The sequence below is a fragment of the Crocodylus siamensis genome, chromosome 5 (assembly GCF_052110815.1).
Source record: "Crocodylus siamensis isolate JL-2025a chromosome 5, ASM5211081v1, whole genome shotgun sequence".
In the NCBI taxonomy this organism is placed as follows: Eukaryota; Metazoa; Chordata; order Crocodylia; family Crocodylidae; genus Crocodylus; species Crocodylus siamensis.
This window is the reverse complement of record NC_143399.1, coordinates 118,995,101-119,016,717: the sequence shown is the minus strand read 5'-3', so window position 1 is coordinate 119,016,717 and position 21,617 is coordinate 118,995,101. Positions and strand designations below refer to the sequence as shown.

The 21,617-nt window shown below is 43.5% G+C and overlaps 1 long non-coding RNA gene across 1 annotated transcript in view; it reads right to left on the bottom strand.

Annotated features, from left to right (window-relative positions):
• LOC149864488 (uncharacterized) overlaps positions 1-21,617 on the bottom strand; it is a 31,381-nt gene that overhangs the window by 7,464 nt on the left and 2,300 nt on the right. The window contains exon 2 of the long non-coding RNA XR_016442535.1: positions 535-641. This is a non-coding gene — a long non-coding RNA (uncharacterized LOC149864488). The remainder of the gene's footprint in view (positions 1-534; positions 642-21,617) is intronic.

Sequence of the window (21,617 nt, the reverse complement as noted above, 5' to 3'; positions counted from 1 at the left end):
GTTAACAGCTGCAGGTAATACCATCTACTGTATATTACAGTGGCAGGTGAACTTGGCTTGACCTGGAAACCACTGTACGAATACATAAAAAAGCTGCCTGAAGAAAATGTAGATTTTAAAATGGTTTTGTCAAAAGGGGGCAAACTATTAATTAAAAAATTGACAACTTCTTTCTCTCTTGTCAACTCATGAGTAAGTCCAGAATTAAGGCTTGATCCTGCACAGATTTGAGGTTAAATGGATACACTCTGGCACTGGGGTTTCCTTGGTCAGAATCAGTTGCAAGTCCTAGCCTTTGTGGGGGTAGATTCATGGCATTAGTCTGTTGAAGCCAATAGAACTACTTGCATTAGTAAATTTACTCATGCATATCTCCACAGTTTAGAGCCTTAAAAAGTCCAACTGACTACACTACAGTGTAGAGTTAACACAAGAACATAGAAATTAAAGAGATATAGGAAAACAAGAAAACATTAGATTGGAAAAGAAATGGAAAGCCAGCCAGAAGAATCACTGATATTGGGCGGCTCACACCTTTCAAGCAAACTCAGCTGGGCTCCCAATTCATATTTAGTTTCCTTTATTTCTCTCTGTTGGGTCTTTTTTCTTCTGATCAAATAGTGCAGCAACTGTGAGGGTGACTGTGGGAAGGAAAGGAATCTGATTATTTTTTAGACAATTCTCTACAAGAAACACAGTAGCCCTGCAAACTCACAAAACAGTCCTTTTAGGCCAGATCCACAGCTGGAGTAAAATCAACATAATTATACTGACCTAAATGGGTTTACCCCATCTGACAGTCTATTCCTTTATTTTTAGGGATAGCTTGTGCAGGCTTGTTGTGGCAACATTCCCACTGAAGCCAACCACAATTTTGTCTGTCAAAGGCAGCACAGCAGGAACTGGTACTAATTGGTAAGCAAGTCTTATTTACTGATTTATTTTAATTATTTTAAAGTAATTAACTGGCCAGTCAAGTACAGAATTAGAACAGAATTCTACCATTAAAACTAGATTTTGAATCTCATTGCCAAATGCTATTTCATCACGCTCTGCAGGTGAAATTTATACTATGGAGAGAGTGAGCTAGCACAAAGCCTCAACGCATAACTTTTTTCTAAATTTTGGTATAGCAGTGAATTTTACCCTGCCTATGCAGAATGCAGTTGGAGATCTTCCTATACAGGAACAATAGATCACTACGAGGATGGAAGATGAGAATGTTGCCCACAGTGCCAGCTGATACCACCTTGTGAAAGGATCTGTCAGAACATAATTTTTTAGTCACTGTTGCAGTGAATTACGACTGCTCATTGTTGGATGAAATACGTTATTCTAAAATTTGCCTTAGGAGACAACTCATTGCTTTTCCTTAAAAACAAAACAAAATAAAACATGTTTTCTGTAATTCTGTAGATGCTTGAATTGTCAAATTAATTATAAGTGTATGGCACTTGAACCTGTGTAACGCCTCTTAACTAATATTTTTCTTCATTTACTTATCATATTTAGTGAATGTCCATAATATAGGTTAACTGCATTTACAGGGTTTCCTTTTTTTTTTAAGTGACAGCAGGGAGAGGAAGTGAACAACCAAGTAATTCTATTTTGAAGCTTTGCACTGGACATATATGAGTGCATGTACTCTAACAACACTTTTTAGTATAGCCTTAATGCACTGTACTAGTGCATGAATATAATGAAGCTTATCAGACCTGTTTGACCTAAGTTCTGACAATACAGTCTGTAATAAAATAGTATTCCATAGGTATTACAAAATTCTGAAGGACTCCTGGTGCAGTGGGTTTACTCTTTTTGGCCATGTGGGTACAAATCTGGATCTGGTCAGAAATCAAACCAGATTAGCAATCTCAGGATGGGTACAGACATTCAACTTTTCCAGTATACGTGATCAGAAACTGGTCTATATTTATAACAGAACAGGAGTTTGGCACACAAAAACCAATCTATACCCATAACAGAACAGAAGTTCAGCATACACAGACTTGTTTAAAATTGGCAGAATCTGGTCTACAATTGGCTCTTCCCACCAAAGCGTGAACATGTGTTCTGTTCTCAACTAAGCTAGAGTATGACGCTTACAGAAAACCACGTAACTTAGATTGATTCTGCCTTGAGTTTTATGAATGTCCAGTGGCAACGTGCACCCCTGTGCACCCCCTGAGAGCACTGGTGGACCTCCTGACAGGCAGCGCTCCCCACTTAGGCAATGGGAAGGAGGGGGTAGGCAGGAGCACCAGTACCCCCCTGCGAGCACTGGCTGGGGAGTGGGAGCATCCTGACCACTTCTGGGAGCACCAGAGCCATTTCCCGGTTGGCACGATCAGCCGTGGGGGACTGCCCCCCTCCCCAGTTGGCAAGATTGGCCATAGGGAACCCCTCATCTCCCCCAGTTGGTGAGACTGGCTATAGGGGGACACTCTAGGGAGAGCCATTTCTGTGAGAAGCCTGTTCCAAACCCTTGGCACCTGTCTTGTAAAGAAGTTTTTCCTTATGTGTAGCCTAAAGCTATCCTCAAATCAGCTTGTGCCCATTATTTCTTGTCCTCCTCTAGAGGGCCTTGGTGAGCAGATGCTCCCCCAGACCCTGGTGTGTATGCCCTTCATATATTTATAGGCTGCCACCAAATCCACTCTGAGTCTTCTCTTCTTCAGGCTGAACAATCCCAAGTCTTTCAGCCTCTCCTTGTATGACCTGGTCTCCAAGCCTCTAAACATGCACATGGCCTTCCTTTGGACTCTGTTGAGCTTCTCCACATCCTTCCTGAAGTGTGGCACCCAGAACTGGATACAGAACTCCAGCTGTGGTCTCATTAAGGCTAAGTAGAAAGGGAAGATAACTTCCTTAGCTTTGCTTGAGATGCCTCAATAGATGCATGCCAGTGTTCGATTAGCTCTGCCAGGTATGGCATCACATTGGTGGCTCACGTTCATTTTGTTATCTATCACGACACCCAGGTCTCATTCAGATATGGTGCTAGCAAGCATAGCACTGCCAAGCCTGTAAGTGTGTTGTGGATTATTTCTCCCCAGATGGAGCACTTTACATTTCTCCATATTAAATGACATCTAATTGAGGTCTACCCACCCCGTGGGCCTGTCCAGGTCAGCCTGTATTGCCAACCTGTCTTCGAGCATGACCATGCTCCCCCATAGTTTGGTGTCACCAGTGAAATTTTCTAGTTCAATTTTAATACCCGAATCCAAATCATTGATGAACACATTGAAAAGCACTAGTCCAAGTACTGAACCCTCAGGGATGCTACTGGTCACCTTCCACCATGATGACTCAGTTCCATCAGTCAATACTCTCTGGGTCCTACCATGGAACCAGTTGCCTAGCCACTGGACTGTAAAGTAGTTGAAGCCACACTTTCTCTTTTTTTTTCCATGAGGACTTCATGGGCTACTGGTGCCTCCTAAGTCAGGGGGCACTTGCTCCCCCCCCAGCGGCCAGTCAGCGGCCGGGGGGGACTCCCCCACAGCCAATCATGCCAACAGGGCAGGGAGACAGACCCGGAAGTGCCAGTGGTGCTCCTGGAGGGGCCAGGGACAGTGCTTTTCCTGGCACCCTAACTTCCTGGCCAGTGTTCTCGGGGGGGGGGGGGTGCCGGTGCTCCCACCTGCCTCCCAACCATTCCTAAGCAGGAAACACTGGCTATGAGGGGGTTGGGGGTTCATGTGCACCCTTTATGCATCGCCACTGGAGGACTTTGTGGGAGACCAGGTCAAAGGGCTTTTTGAAGTCCAGGTTCATGACATCAACCTCATGCCTAACCTGCATAAAATTAACTGTGCCAAACAGGAGATTTTACCACACCTTTAACCCTCCTATGAAATATGAACTTTTATTTCTACCTGGGAGAATTTTACAATCTTTCCTCCTATGCCTGAAGAAGGGTGCTTGTGCCCAAAATCCTGCTATTAAAGAATTTTTTTTGCAAAAATTTAGTTAGTCTAATAAAAGATCACCTCTACTATGAGTTCTGATTCCTATTGCCCCTCCCAGGCTGTTGGGCTTAAAGTTTCAGTAGAGGAATAATCAAAGAGTAACAAAACTACACAACTGCACCCCTCTCCCCCTACATCCACCCCTGGAACTAAGTTATGTCAGGTTCATAAGCCTGATTCTTCCTTGCCCTGCACTCTACTATTTATTTGTATTCTGTCAAAACTGAATATCAAGCAGTTATAAAATGCTGCCTGCTGGTACTTTGTACGAGTATAAATGGTGCACAGGATGCAGACCAGTAGAAAATGATGTACTGCCAAGCCCAAGTATTCTAAAAATGATAAATCGGGTTTCAAAATATCACAAGGTTAGCTTAAAAAACATAAGCTCTTCATTTACACGAGGTTTTTTTCTTTTTTCAGATTTCTGATTTTTAAGTCTAGAGGATGATCAGATTCTTCAATAATGAATACATTAGGACCCATGTAAGCTACAGTAGGGCTCATTCTCAAGTTTTCATGTGCAACTGTTTTGAAAGTAGAAATCTAAGATTCACATATTCACATGACTCTAGGAGTGAGGGCTTTAGGAAAACATCAGATATTACAAGACTTCTAATACAATTTAAGTAATTGGTTACACTATGCAAGTGAAATTAGCAAATGTGACTAGAATGAGGTTCGAGTGCCTATTTAATTAGTTGTTATAAAATCTAAATAGAAAAAAAAGAAATTCACAAACGTGGAGCTAAATCAAGTGGCAGCAGAATGTAGATGACATATATTGGCAGTATTAGAGACATGATTATCCTGAGGTGGGTTAGGAAGAAGAAAGATATATACCTTAAGGTTATGCCCCAAAATATTTGTTTTGTGGGCCAAAGCATAATTCTTGTTCTGAAATTTTGATTTGTCCCATAAAGTTAAATCAATGCAAATGCATAAGTATTCTTTAATATCATTCACTCTCAAGCTTCTGGAAGCAGCTACTCCCATAAATCACCTTGTGCAAAGAACTTTATAGCAACCCAATGGACTGCCAGTACTATCAGTATGGTATACTGCCTTAGATGAACCTGTATTGTTTCGAAGACTGATTTATAAAATACAAAATAAAGTGACTAGAGCTCAGTGTAGTTCATTGTGAATTTTTTGGATCCAGTGTAAGCACTCTGAATACCGCACAATGAGTAGTATTGTGCATCTTTATTTTATTTTCCAGCTTATTTTCTGAAAACAAAACAAAACAAAAAAAATGCAACAACATTGGCTTCCAACTCAGTTTACTTTGTTTTACTCTACTGGGGCATTTTTATTACTTCAGGGGTCAAATTCTGATCAACTGGTGTGTTTCTTGGTTAAAACAAAGAGCAAGAGAACAGGCCTTACGAAGAGAGGCTGTGAGGTATAAGACTCTTCAGCCTGGAGAAGCACAGAGTCAGGGGTGACTTGGTGGCTGCCTATAAGTACATACAGAGTGTGCATCAGGATCTGGGGGAATGCCTCTTCAGAGCACCCCATGGGATGACAAAGTCCAATGGTTACAAACTCCTGCAAGATTGTTTTAGGCTGGACATAAGGAAAAACTCCTTTATTATCCGAGCCCCCTAGGCCTGGAACAGACTCCCCCCAGAGGTGGTGCGACCACTTACTCTGAACACTTTTAAGAAACATTTGGATGCTTATCTTGCTGAGATCCTTTGACCCTAGCTGACTTTCTGTCCCTTGGGCAGGGGGCTGGACCCAATGAACTTACAAGGTCCCTTCCAGCCCTAATGTCTATGAAATCTATAAAAAGCAGTGGGTCATATTCTGAAGTCCTAATTCAATTATCTCATCACTTCCTTGTGACTTCAGTGAAAGCACTGCCGCAAAGACTGACTGAATATGGGTCTAGACATCCTGTTTTGGCCCCGTGTTTTTTTTTCATCTTTTTTCAGATGTATTTTGATTTACAGTAAGAAACTAAAGACACCTTCCCCAGGGTTCCAGGCAGTCCTGCTGATTCTCTGAAACCACAGATCAAAACAAACACAAAATCAGCAATAACCTTTGCCATACACAACAATAAATTACTATCCCAGAAAGCAGAATTAAAAGAATAGCCTACCCTATGCAAATAGTAAGGATTCCCCATATCTTTTCCAAACTCTATAAAAGATGAGCTTTGCACTTTGCAGCATGTCCTTGTGCTCAACAAATCTGAGCTATCTGGGAACTGGGGAAAATGTAAGTGATCCTCATTGAGGGGTAGTACAGGGAATGCTCAGACAGTTTCTCTCTCTTTAATGCTGAGGGAGTGTCAGCTCAAAAGACTCTGCTGATGGTAAGCAGCAATTTGGCACAAGGGCAGAGTCATTCACTCAGGTAGGCAGGCATCAGCAGATTTAGGGTTTTATAGATCAAAACCAATGACAGTGTATTGTGTTCAATGTAAGTTACCCATTAACAAGCAGCCTGCCGCATTTTGTACCAGCTTCAGCTTCCAGATAGATTTAAGATGAAGCCTCCAGTGGAGTGCATTGCAGAAGTGAGTTTAGAGGTGACAAAGGCATGAATCACAGTAGTGAGGTCTGCATCAGAGTGAAGCCAGACATAAATGAAAAGAATCCTTCCTAGCTAACACTACCATTTAATTATCCTGCAAGAAGTGAAAATGCAACCAGATTCCCTAGATAAAAAATGAGTTACAATGACGAGAGAGATGTAATCCTTGCCAGCTCTTCTGATTGCTTCCTTGAGCACACTAACATCAACACTGCTTTATCATGATTGAGCCTCAGCCAGCTGGCTCTCCTCCATGCCCCAATCACAGTGAGATACTGGGAGAGGCAATCAACTGCACTACCTGAATCAGAAGAAACAAAAAAAAAAAAAGAAAGAGAAACAGAAAGACTGAGTTTTGTCCACATACTGAAGAACCCACAGCCTACTCATCTTCACTAACTCTTAGACTGATCTGAAATATACATTGAAATGCCTGCTTTGTAAGGCTGGTCTGTCTGACCCACAGGCCAATGACCAACCCAGCCGCACCTAGCGTTGGGACAATAAGTGACTCCATTGCTCTGCCAATAGAGGAAAACCAAGTTACTTATCAGTAACTGTAACAGGGGCCTTCTCAGGGCCAATTTTCCTATGGTCCGCCCACCTGTTTCTGGGCTAACTGCCCTGCCCGCCTTCTTGCCCACCATGCCTTGATGATCATTAATTAATTGATGTTAATTAAGTGGGAGGCTGCCTATTTCTTGCCCCGATGCCAGGGGGCACTATCTGTGGCTCTCTTCCTCCCCTACACCACAGCCCAAGCCTCACAGATGGCATCCAGATGTTATCAGTATCACCGGCCCCGCACTGGGCCTCAGTATCCTGCTCTTTGAACCCCACCTGGATCGCTCCATTCCAGCAGCCTAGTTCACCTTCATTCCAGGCTGCATAGCTCCCTGAGCGGCTTCCCTTTTATGGGTGTGGTCCCCTGCACAGGACCTTTGGCTCTACTGGCCTTGGCCCACCTCCAGGCCAGTTGGAAACCCAGGCCCACAGCTCTTGGATGTTCCTCGCAGTGGGCCCCCAACCCTTTGACCCTTCCAGTCTTAGCCCCAGCTTTGACCAGTCAGGGGATGTCAAAACAGGTTGAGTCTATGGCCTGACTCTCTCTCTCTGGGGTCCACCTTCCAGACCCTAAAAAGGGGGTAACCCACCCAGTTGTGGGAGCTGGGGTTAAGGTGCCCCAACCCACCTTTCACCAGGGTGATAACTGGCCTGGCATTTCCTGGGGGCTCCCGCACCACTGAGAGACCCACCAGGCCACCCACTCCCAGCAGGGTGCAGTTTTAGGTCATGCCCAAGACCAGTAGCCTCCTGACCATCCCCTACAGCTCCTCCCTTACCTCCAGTTGATACCAGCAGCCCTGCAGCCAGGCAATGTTGTAGCAGCAAAATGTCCTGTTTATATTGGCAGCCCTGAATCCAAAATGGCTGCCCTCATCAGGCACCTGCTGGCTGCTGTCTTCAGGCCCTTAAAGTGGCAGGCACAAACAGTGCCCTGCCACAGTAACCTAAATTCTTTGGGATGAACTATCCAGATACATATTACACTGTAGATGACACCAAAGCAGTGGCCACACATACCTAGAGATGGATGTCAGAGTCCCTTAGGTGCATGGAAACTGAAGGACCACTCTCCCACATGAAGTATCTACCTTTAAGGCTTCTGTGATGGCATAGTGCTCAGTAAAAGTTAATATAGAGCTCTGAGTATCTCAAGCTCAAGGTGGTTGCCATGCAAATACCACTTATGGAGACACTGCCTATAGCAGAAGGCCACCTGTGTTTCTCCCCAAAAACTCTGCTCTGTGACAATTTGATTAGGATGGGCCCAGCAGAGGATACACACCTTACCCTATCTCTTTATTTATACATTCCTGAGGGAGGGGGGGAAACCTGCTCCCTCTGCCTACATGACTAGAATCACATACCTGGGTGAGGGGCTTGCTCCCTGGGGAGCTAGGAACTGCCAGTCTGCCCAGCAACTGGTGATGTATTTCAGATTGGTTGGCTGACAACCAGCAGGTGCTGGCCTCCATTGGACCAGGTAAATGAGGTCATAAGGGCTATATAAGTCAAGGACTGCCCAAGAGGAGGGGGCAGCAGCCATGAAGGAGACTCAGAGAGAGAGAAGGGATGGACCAACTCCCTCTCCCTCTCCCTCTCCCTCTCCCTCTCCCTCTCCCTCTCCCTCTCCCTCTCCCTCTCCCTCTCCCTCTCCCTCTCCCTCAAAACTCATGATCAAGGAACTGCCTGCCTCCAGATGGAATCTCCATGTACCTCTGAATGATACTTGTGAGTAATCTACCTGAGCTCTAACTAGATATATATCTTGCAGTAACTCACATGTGATCAAAGGCTACCCAGCCAGGGGAGTTTGCTCTATGGCATTTCTCTGATATTGTTCTACTCTGTACCCTATTCTAACGCTACCCCTTATAACCAATAAAGTTCTCTTTTGTAGCTAGTGTTGGAGACATATTGGCATCCCCTTGGTTCAGCTGACTACTTGTGCTTCTGACTGAGGGAAGCATCCCAAGTTCTAGAAGTGAATCAAGTACCCTCAAGGGCTACTAGGCCTGTGTTTCCCAGGGTGCACAGAGCCAGAATCAAGTCCCGCCCTGGGTGGTGACAGTGGAACCCCCAGGCTAGTGGGTGTGCTCCAGGAAGGGGGTAGCCAGATGTGAGGCACCCCCAGGGAGGCATCCGGAGCTTGGAAGGTAGTCAGGCACAGTGAGATGGGTGGCTCAATGCAGGCACACCCCCTAATGGCCTACCACGCTGCCCATAGTGTCTATGAAAATAGCCTGTGTTCTGATGGTCTGATTCAGAGAGGCCAGATCCACTTTGGTATCTTATAGAATAACTCCATACAGCTCAATGTCCAGACAGAGTCTTCACTCATATTACTATGCCTTTAGATCTCTTGGCTATGGGAACAAATAGCCATGGAGATCTTTGGGAAGGCTTGGCTTTGTTTAAATGAAAACCAAAGCTCTCTTGGCATTGAGCAAGTGGTGAGAGATCAGAGGGCCTAAATGATATATAAAAATAAGTGCCCTGTAAGTTAAGAGGTACCAACCAGTCCCATTGAAGCAGGCATAATGTAAAGATTGCCATTGTCTTTGTCTTAAGCTTGAACTTGTGGATAAGCCTCATGAATTTTCTTCAGTTCAGGATGAAACAGAACTCTCTTCCTTTTTGGAATCAGGAAACAGTTGTTGGAAAACCTCTCACCCTCAAGATGTGGGGGAACCCTATCTATTGCTCCAAAGACCAACAATGAGCAAACCTTCTCAAAAGAAATGGAAGTGGAGTTCAAAGTAGGTAGTGGATGGTGTGACCACAGGCTACTATGACTATCTGAGCCTAGACAGGTAGAAGTATACCAGGAAGTCTTGGAAGACAGCTGGATGAAAAAGATATAAGCATCCCTTAGCTGTACCATCAAGCTCCCTTCTACCTAGAAGAGTCACAATGTGAAATACTTTGGGTGCAGTCAACACCTTACATCTCAAATGTCTCCTTGCACCTAGAGAATAAAGGCTCTTGGAAAGTGCCCACAGAAGTGCCTGTGGGAGCAACAATGATATGACATAAAGAAATGAAAGGTCTTCTGTGAATCCTTGAGGATGTGTAGGACCTCACTGGTGTTTGAAGTAAATAGATTTGGCTCTTCAAAAGAAAAATCCACCACAGTTATTTGGCTTTTTTGCAGGAACAGGGGAGAAAGGTTCATGCCACAAAAACCTTGTAACGATTCCTGTAGTGGTCAGGATAGGTGGCCAAGGCTAAAGTATCCAAGGCAACTTGCAGCACTGTTTTAGCTAGCAAATGTCCTTCCACACTGGGAAAAGATCTCTGTGGTTCACAGAAAGGTCCTCAGCTAAACTACTTTCTGCTGAAAGATTTTTATAATCATAGCAGACTAGATCTGCTTGGGAATTAACAATTCTAAGTTGCAAACTTGTAGAAGAATAGTACTGTTTTCCAAAAAGGACCTTGTCTTTATGGTTCCTAATCCTTGAGGATTGACTTGACCCTGACTTTTTGTTGGGCAATAACACAACTAGGAGGAAGGGTCAGGATGTGAGTAGGACTCTGCCCATCTGATGGAAACTAAAGGGTTGCAGAAAATATTCATCAGCAGGCAGGGTCAATGTTGAGTTTTGTCACCTGAGTTTGGCTGGATTCATGACTGTATCAGATGGGCACTGCCACCATAGATGGTTCAGGCAGTGCAGAATATCTAATGAAGTATGGAGGGGTGGCTCAGCTGACTCCTGAGGTGGTGTGTAGCTCCCTGCTGTGTCTCATAAGACTGAGAACCCATCTGCACCCCTTATGAATGGTGGCACATGGGAAACAACCAGGCAAGATGCCTTCTGCTAGTGATCCTGCACTATATTTTGGCTCCCAAAAAACTAAGATATGTTGTTGCTGAAGACAGTGCAATGTATCCAGCTTGCAGTAACTCAGATGCATGATCAAGAACAAGGAAAATGGATAGACAGTATATAGAAACAAGAGATGGCAGCCTGCTGTGTAGGATCCTGAGGCAGCTAAAAACCTCATGGCCAAAAAGGAAATGCTGAAAAGGAGAGGACAGAGTCCTGAGGCTATTGTCCTGAAGCCTGGACAACACCATAGCATGGTAACCAGGCTACTTCTGTATTTAGCTCTTTGGAGGAAATAGAAGTCACAGAGACTTGGATGCACCTACTATGGGATCCAGTGTCAGATATGGAGGAGAAAGCCAGATGTGCTGACAAAACTGCAGGCAGAGAAGTAGAACCTGATACATGAAGAGGGAACACAAACAGTTTGGTACCAGTTTTTAAGGGTTCACCTAGGAGTGTGAAGATGGACTCCTAGCCTATGATCAGATTCACTGGAACTGTTAGTTCATATGTAGGAGCTATAAGGCTCTCAAATTCTGCCAAGAGCTGGGGAAAGTGACAGTAGTGGAGGGGCAGAAGGCATGGGTGAGGCACTGCAGTTGGATTTACAGGTGGAACGCTTAAATTTGATTGGTTTTCCCCCCTCCTCAGACATTACAAGGCAAAAGTGAATAGTGCTGGTGGCCAGTATAGCTAATTTAATACTGCAGAATAACTGGATGAAACAGCAGCTTGTTGGGTGGCCTTCATACTACACAGTGAAACCAGTGCCACAGGCATACATCTCTGCTTTGCTTGCAGATCCTAAGGAGGGAGGTCAATGTGGGGAAACAGTACTGGACAGCTTCCAATACAGTGTTGAACTTCTGGTTCCTAAACATGATGCTTGATCCATTACTTCATCTAGAAGGAATATACAAAACTTTCTCTCTTTTTATCTCTCTTTTTCCCCTGAATTTGGAGGACTTAGAAATGTCACATCTTTTGGATATGTGACTTGTTAAGAGATTACAAGCACCAGCGGTGACTGACCGAGGTGGAAAACATCCTGCTACAGGAGAGGCAGTCCCAACACCCAGGGGATTTAGGCTTTGGCATCACCACATAAAGAGAAAAGGCAGGGCAGATATATACTTTATAGACCAACTGAATCCGATACAGGCAGTCCTCAACTTATAGTGTTTCAAGTTACAATGTTTCACACTTACACCACCGTTTATTAATTGACACCCTGTTTCAACTTTCTGACTTCAGTTTTGACTTTACAATGCTTCATCTGATGCAACGCCATGCCAGTGAACAAGTTTGCTGTGTCGCCCATGTCCCTGAACAAACTTCCTTGGGAACTTTTTTTTAAGAAAGCAGACAAGGCTCCAGAAAAACCTGCAGCCAAGACTCCTGAGAAGACCCCAGCCAAGAACCCTTCAAAAAGTCCAGCAACCTCAAAGAAGTCCTTCTAAATTAATATGATTAGTATTTACAATATAACTACATTAATGCAGCTATATTACTCATCTATAATTGACTGAGTACAAAATTCTGGATTATTTTTGGTGAAAATAGGGTATCGGGCCTTGTTTCAGGAACCAATCCCCCATTTATAACATTGTTTCCTTTGGGAACATCAGTTCCGAGTTACAACACGTCGACTTAAGATGTGGTTTTCAGGAACCAATTGTGTCGTAAATCCATGGACTGCCTGTATTCATAAGCTTTCAAGAAACTCAGACTCAGAATAGCTGAAGATCTTGCAGAAAAAAAGATTTTTTTGCAATTTCTCAGTTGGTCTAATAAAAGGTATCATTTTGGAGCCAAGAGTTCTAGAATTTTGCATTTCTGAAGATCTTCTAAACTAAAAGGTAATCTAAAATAAATTTATAAATATAATACTAATATAATAATTGTATATAATAACAATCATTATATATAACAATATAATCATATATTATTTGTACATATAATATGCATATATACATAGATCTTATATGTATATGTAATAAGCAAACAATTAGACACTGAATGGAGTAAGCCACTGACAAAGACATGCTCCAACTCAACCAGATAGTTAAAAGCAACTAAGGAGTGGAAGTGTATATCACCCTTTATCCCATACTAGGCACAGAAGGGCTGTGATTTCTGTGGGGAGGAAGGAGGGCGGAAGTGCATTGTACAGGCATTGGTCAATGGCTCAGGGTGGCGGACACACCATGTAAATATATATTTTTACAATTACTCAAATAAAGAACATGCCTTGTATCTGAGAGTAAATCTATAGACTGTTCTCTTCTCGGCAAGTTCTCCTGCTCCTGTCCATACTACTTTCAGTTAGTCTGTTAAGATTTTGGGACTCAAATCAAGTTCTCACATGGGCTAGAACTCTACCCACCTCCCTCTTCCCCCACAACATGTCCTTAAAGGAGGTAATGCCTTGTTTTCCTCAGCATTCTGGTTTGCATGACAGGTATATACATGCAACCTTGTGTGAATGCATAGTAGTTCTTCTCCTATGTCTTTCACATATCTGATGACTTTTGTAAAGTTGGCTAAAAGAGATTTAGAATCAGATTTCAGGGGTCTTCAGCCCAGCATCTCAGCCTGCTTCTGCAATGAAGTGTAGGTCCAAGGAGATGCATATTCTATTATTTGTATTCTCAACTTGTTAAAGGTTCAGAAAGCAGCCTAATTAAGGCACTATCTTAGAAGGGGCACCAGAATTACTCCCTCATCCTAGGAGCCTCTGCAAGTGCAGCCCTGTGCCACCCAAATATAGAAGCTAGGCAGTAGGGGTGTGCAAAATGGGCTGTATTCAATTTGGATTTGGATTCAGCCCAAACTGGGGGCAGTGATTCGATTTATTGATTTAGATCACTATCCCCAATTTGATTCGGCCGGATTCAAATCTGAAGATTCAATGCTGATTTGGAAAAACAGTGATTCAGCCATAGACACCACTTTAAATGTTTTTTCTACATACCTCGAGGTACCAGGCATGGTTTGTAAATGCTGCAAAGCTGGGGTGAATGGAGTGTCCCACAGAAGCATGGGCGGGAGGCCTGCATGTTGGATGGCAGACCCAGAAGTGGACTGGAAGTACTTCTGGTCCACTTCCAGGTCCACTGGGGAGCATGCCTGACTTGGCAATTGGCTGTGGGGGAACCCCAGGTGTTCCCCCAGGCCCAGGAGGAACCAGTTACTGAGCCCCCCTGCATGCTCCCCAGTGGACCTGGAAGTGGACTGGAAGTGCTTCTGGTCCACTTCTTGCTAAGCGTGCTGGGTAGCACCCCCCCACGCTCCTGTGGGATGCTTTATCTGTCCCAGCATCACAGCATTGATAAGCTGCCTTGTACTTTAAGGTATGCAGAAAAAACGTTTAAAGCTGTGTCTACGTGCAAATCATCGAATCTTTCCAAATCTCTCTGAATTGACTTGGAGGGTTCCAATTCTATTCAGAGAGATTAAAGGGTCTCCTGATTCAATCTGGATTTGGGGATTCGGACAATGAATAGAGCCGAATCTCTGCCAAATCGAATCAGAGACCAAAGCTTTGCACAGCCCTACTAGGTAGCCCTGTGCTCTGTGGTGTATAGGGCTGAAGCGGGACTGCTGCAGCTCCATGGCAGGCTCTCTGTGCACCATTGACACCAGCTCCACAGCATGGTCTCCCCTACATACATGCTCTTGTGGTAGATGAAAGATTAACTACATTAGCTTAACCCTCAGTGAAAAAAGGGATGAACTACCAGAGATTAGCTCCCTGGAATAAGAGGCCCACTTTACAATCATAAGAGTAAAAGATGGTCTTTACCCTTAAGAACTTGTACCAAGAAAATCAAAATAAATCCACATTCTTCTGGAAATACTTCTTTCCCACAACACCAAGCCAGATATTCCTGTGGCTTACTAGAGAAAGCCACCTCCCTGCTGTTATTAAAGTTGGGGCCAGGGAGAAGTTTTGCAAACTGTGTCATGGTATATCTGGACATGGTACAAGCTGGACATGGTATATTGTTCATCCTATTTCTAATGGATTGGCTTTGAAATCTAAGCAGGGGAAGTCATCTGGCTGACACCCAATCTCACACATCGTGTATTAAAGCTTTTCTTATCATATAGCAATGTTCTGTAATTGTTATTGAAGATGAGTAGCATTCAGATATGTGTATATGTGAGTGTGAATAAACATGGACTTGCATGCATACATACATGCACAAGCTCATATATGCATATGCACACAGTATTTCTAGTCTAACAAAAACTCTCCTAATATTATGAAGGCTTGAGGAGAGACTTTCAGGTAGTTCAGAGCCAAAATTTAGGTTCTCAACAAAAGTGAAAAATCTCTGGAGGAAAAAAAAAAAGTGTTTAAAAGTCAAAAGGTTTAAAACTACCTGAGGTATTCAGGCACACAAGTCCAATGAACTTGAAAGGGAGTTAAATGTATAGGTATCCTAACTGGTTTTGAAAATCTCAGTTTTAATCACTATAGAAATTAGTTGCAGGATTTCCTATATCCATTTCAGTATATGGAATGTTTTTAAACATGTAAACTCTACTTTGTAGGGCTCTTGAACTTCACTTGGTGAAATTGTGCTATGGTATAGAAGACAGAAGGAGAAACTGACTATAAACCAAAGGACTAAATTTCGTCTTACAAGATAAGTGAAAGACAAAAAGTAAACAACTATGAAATAAGTTGTCTTCTAAGGTGTTGATGTTACCCATGAAGAATACTTTAAAAGCATACAGGTTTATTCTCATCGCTATCATTCTGTGGTAAATTAGAAGCAATTTCCACTGACATTAATAAAAATAGTGTAAATCTGGTCCAGGTACAATGCTAATCAAACTCAACTACATATTTTTTCTTGACAATCTTCATCTATATTTTTTGGATGGTGGGAGTTGATTAGCCATCCGTTGTTGCATTTGACACACAGATTCTAAGATCTAGATTCACTCCTAAATGCAATGGTATTGCTTCTACCCATTAGCAGTAACATTGGCTTAGAATATTTTAAATGATGGTATATCTTAGATAGTAGATCAACTAATAACACTAATAAACAAATTACTTCCAGAAAAGAATGCTAGGATTTCCAAATTAGAAGGAACAAGAGGGTTAGGATGTTCTCTAAAATGAGTTGTGAAGTTGAGTAGGGCCGTCAATTAATTGCCATTAACATGTGTGATTGTGTGATTAACACAAGACCTAATTAACACATTCATTTTTTTTAACACATTAATCATGCACATAGTTTTGAAGCATTAGCCCAGACAGCAGCAGCGGCAATGGCAGTGGAGCAGGACAGTCTCCAGGCCACCCCACAGGGCAGCGGTGGCAGTGCTTAGGTGCTATACGGCAGCCCAGGTATGGGCTGTAGCAGGAATAGGGAGGACAGAGGGGGCACCCATGTACCCACCCATCCAGAGCACCGAGCAGCTGGGGTGGCTGTGCTGGGGATTTGGGGAAAGTGGTGCTGAACTGTGGTGGGGCTGCCTGGTACCCTTAGGCCCCACAGCTCAGGCTTGGGGCAGGTTGGGACCACCTGAGACCTCCAGCATGAGCTGCCTCCAGGCCCATGGGTCCCCACACATCCTCAGTCCAGGCCCATGGGTTGTAGTGACAATGGCAGCCCTGTGCCCTGTGCCCCCATGGAGGCAGCCACTGGCCACAGGCAGAGGCGGGATTCCCATGAAGCCACCTTCTGCAGCCCCCAGACTGCGCTGCCCCACATGCCTGGCCCCAGCCCAGCACCACCAGAGCCCGATCTGCGGCCAGCACCACAGTCACTGCAGCACCAGGCAGAGCTGCCATTCTCCTCCCTGTGCCACTCGGGTTCCTGTCAGGAACTGAATGGAGTCACCCAATCCACCAGGTCCTGGTAGGATCCCAGGTGGTGCAGGAAGGAAAACAGTGGCTCTGCCTGGCTTGGCAGCAGTGACATTGGGCAAGGCTAGGGATCTGGTAGCACTGCGCTGGAGCAAGGCATGTGGCACAGTGTAGGCTGGGGGCTGAAGGTGGTGGCTCTCTGGGAATCCCTCCCCCACCCACTGGCAGCGGCTGTGTCTGTGGAGGCAGAGAGCCACTGTCACTGCTGCTCCCCAGGGGCCTGAATGAGGGATGCACAGGAACCTGCAGGCCTGAAGGCAGCTTATGCTGGAGCTCCTATGTGGTCCCAACCTGCCCCAAGCCCAAGCCGTTGGGCCCAAGGGCGCAGCATGCACTGGGCCAAACCGTGGGGCCCTGCCATGGCGGTTCTGTGTGGGTCCTGGTGGTTCATGAACTCCAGGCAGCTGCAGTAGGCAGGCAGGGGGACACCCCCCGCACCCATTCATTCCCCCAACCTCCATCCAGGGCCCCAAGCAGCCAGGCTGGCAGTGCTAGGGGTTCAGAGAAGGTGGCACTGGATTGTGGCAGGGCTGCCTGGCATTCTTGGGCTCAGGGTGGGTCAAGACCACCTGGGACCCTCTGAGCAAGGGTGGGGAAGTTTGGGCCCTGGCTGGAACTTGGGCCAGAGCAGCTGCCCCCACCCCCCGCCAAGCTGCTTGTGGCTGCCACTGCTGAGGTGAGGGTGGAGTAAGCTCACCGCTGCTGAGGCTATCCTCAGGTTGGGGGCACACCCTAGGCCCATGCCAGCTCCTCAGAGACCCCACTCAGATTGGGCATCCTGAGGGGGGTGACCTTCAGACCCCCCCTGCAGGCAGCCCCCCTCGCTGGACTCCAAACCCACACACATGCCCACAGCCCCTCACACCTTCACAAATCCCCCCCCTCCAAACACACCCCCACGCACACCCCAACCACAGAAAGCACCTGCATAATTTCGCATGTTTGAGTTTTTCTGTGCATAATTTTGAGTTTTTAGCTGTGCGATTAAAATTGCAATTAATTGCAACTGATTTTTTTAATCACGCAGCTAATCACGATCAGTTTTTTTTAATCATTTGGCAGCCCTAAAACTGAGCTATTGCATTATTATTTGGATGCATTTAATTCCTCTCTTAGATTGCAAAATAATACATGTAAAGCTTTAGGTTCTTTTTATCTTTAGGTAGTTAACCTTTTTTAAAAGCAGTTTGTCAAACATGCTATTTTTTAGGATAAAGAAATTCCACTCTCATTCACTTTCTCCAGTGCAAAGATTTCATTCCCAGCCTTAAGTCCTCAAGATCCTTAAGCATCTTCCAGCCAATTGCTGAGCACCGTCAACACCCGTAGGAGCCACAGAGCACCTTAGAGGGGTTTAGTCCTTATTAACAATTTTGCCTCACCCATCCATAATTATTTGCAGGTTAGTCAATGTCGCTAATATGGCAAAGTGCCTGATGTGTGAACCCAATCCAGTTGACAGATAAAAGGGTGACTTTAATTGCTCCAAGTCACTCTTTTTATGTTTTTAAAGAGTGGGCATGGGGATATTACAAAGAAATTGTTATGAGGATAAGGAGGAGGATGTCCTCAGCTTGTACTCCTGCACATGTAGGACACAACGGGCCAGAAACAAACAAGTTATGTTTCTTCTTCACAATTGAAAAACCCTTTCAGATAACCTAAAAAGGGGGTTGCGTCCATTGCAATGCAACTTTCTGAATGAGTATGATGGTTCGCTTCCCATCTAGCATTCTTTATACCTTCACATCTAGCATTCTTTATTCCTTCATCTTATACCTTCAACAGTTAATATAATTAACTTTGTAGAGTATATTCATTATTACTATGTGACCTCCTGTCGTACCTGTTTGCTCTCAAAGTATCCAAGAGCAATGAGCTTTTATTAAAAGGCCACCTCCCTGAAGCAAATGATCTTTGTCAGTGCCATGAGTGTTCATTATAGGCAAGTTTAATCATGTTCAGCTCTTTTTCCACTATCTGCCCCTCAACCCCACCCTGGAACTCCTAAAGCTGTTTGTTTTCTACCTCTGTCTGCTTCATGCACCCCAAAGGGCTTTTCTCTCCTGCCCTTGCAGTGGGAGAAGCACTCACACCTTTGGGTGTGAGTGCTTCAGGGCCACTGTGATGAGATATGGAAATGAAACAGGCTCAGCAGCTTTCAGTGCGCAATATAGGAAAAGTAGTCCATCAGTGGGAAGGGATACTTTGGGAGTAGTAAGGACATGGAAAACAAATATCCGGCTGAAAAGATGAGAAGCAAAGGAGAAAAAGGGAGGATGGAAACTAAATTGTTTCAGGCCTTGAGTTACTCTCATGCATTGGTTACAGCTGGACAATAGATTTTTGATGAAGGAATAGACCAACATAAAAGGAATATTAACTGGAACTGTAAGCGTTTAGTAATATAAACAAATGTTAGGGGGATAAAAAGTGTTTTGATCAGACACACTTTTAAAAAATATATATTTATATCGCCTGGTCATAAATCATCCACAGAGCATTTCATGGCATGGCCATTCTAATATTTTGATTTCTATAGCCATGGTAGCAATTTGATTTAGGTCTTGGCTTAAGCTGCAGCTAGAGGGTTTTACTGGAGAAGCAGGTTAGGGATAAGATCAAGACTTTCACCAGCAACCCTTGTAATATGTATGGAAATATGGAAATGCAAATTTCTATAAAGGAAGAACTACTTCCTTGTAGCACTCCGCCACACTCTGCCTTTGTGCTGCAGAAAGAGGAGGTGGTGGCATCCAGCTGCTGAGAATGCTTCAAAGGGGTTTGTTTAGACCCATAGGAATGCAACTTTGTTTTCCTAACCTCCTGGGTTCTAGTTATATCTTTTTCAGAAGAGGAAAACATATTGTTTTCAGCCTTTTTATAAACTCTAAAACTTTTAATTTTATGGAGCTCTGCCTTTTCTTTCTTCTGCCTTTGGTAACTTTGTGCTCTTTTTTTCTGTCTATTTGGATGCTGTCCAAAGAAATTAATTAAACTTGAAGGATATGATATTTATTTCTTGTTTCAACCTCTTTCCTGGATTCCTGCTGTCGGGTGTTGCCCTTAATTAACAGCATTTTTGTTTGAAATCACATTCTTAATGATCGCTACGGTTTCACTCTCTTGTTTGGTTTAGGTTTTTTTCTATTTCTTTCTGCTGTTTTAATTTTATTTTTTTTTAAATTAAGTTTATTTACATGAAAAGACTATACCATTTATACAAGAGAATGGTATCTTTGTGTAGATGGAAAAAAACCCAGGCTGGTTTCACTGCTACTCTTCTGTCTCAGCTTAATAGCTCTGTGATTTCTATTTTTTTTCTTTTTGTGTGTGTTTCTACATCCAGCTGTGCAACACGCATCAAAACCAGTCTGTGGTTATACTCCTTGGTAAACTATGCTACTTAAATTTTCATTTAAAAAACAATTAGTCTTTTTTCACTCCACAAAACAATATGAAACTACAGTATTATTCTTTCAGTTATACTAAGATACCAGATAATTAATTTCTACCTCACAATACAAAGGGATTTTGTCTTATTGGCTAAAACAAATACTTTTTAATTGAGGTAAAAAGTAAAATACTTTTTTTAGTGTAGCTCTGTAATGATGAAAATGATGATGTGCAAAAAAAAAAGCCCCAGTGCAAAATTTTGGTCCTTGATCTGTATCTGCCTGTCTTTTAGTGATGTAAGCTTATGCTAGCAGTGGCATGGTTAAAGTCATTGGAGTTGCATCAAAGCTAAATTGTATGAGGAGAAGGACAATCAAGCCCAGCAGAGAGATATGCTGGAATTCAACTGCCTGAAAAAAAAGATGCATATAATTTTTGTCTGTGAAAGAATCTGGATTATTGATTAAAAAAAAAAAAAAAAAGATTTGCCTTAGGAAAAAATTCTAAAACATTCTACTGGAATTTTTTTGCTGGTGCAAAGTCAATGGATCTGCTTCATGCCATGGAGCTATACAATTTGACCCTGAAAAACATTTAGAAGAATGAGCAGTGCGTATGCTGTAAACCTGGCAAGTTTCTGCAACTCAGACATGTCTCTGAGCCACAGTTCCTTGCCTTTTCCCATGTGCTCTAGGTGGACAGTAGTTTATTGCTGATTTATACCAACAGTAAATTATGACAGCTCCTCTGACAAGTTAGTAAAGGGTAGAGTCAAGGCTTCTCCTTTTCTTCTCTCACCTGCTCTGGCAACAAAGAAAGCAGGCCTAGTTAATGCTATGTGCCGAGACTCAAATTCCTCATAAACCATCTAAAAGACGAGTAGGGTATTCTTTCTTCCATTTCCTGCCTTGCAAAGCATATAATCTAGGTGACAAAATAATCTAGAGTAATAAAGCATGAGAAAAAATAACCAGAGCCCAACACAACTTTTTTAGCGTTAAATAAATACATGAGTAATGCAGGCTGTTAACATATACCCATCTACTCTAGCGTTTTAGGTGAAGAACAAGTAGCACTGTTTTACATCAATCAGAATCATCTTTCCTTTTCCTTTAGAAGTGAGAGAGAGACAGCCTAATCCCAGGAAGTAATATTCTTTTTATTCACCTCATTCTAAAAAAAAATCCTTTTTTAAGTACAAATTTATACAATCCCCAATTATTCCTTCCATTGTAGAATCCTTCCTTTGTTGTGACTTTGTGCCACATGCCGGCAGTGCCTTTCAGCTATGGGCATATGACTGCAAGTGATATTAACTGAGATGATCTATACACAGATCAAGGTCAATGTACAGCTCCAAGTGTGACAAATCTCATAAGCAAAACTCAAGGTTATAAACTCTTCCAAATGTGG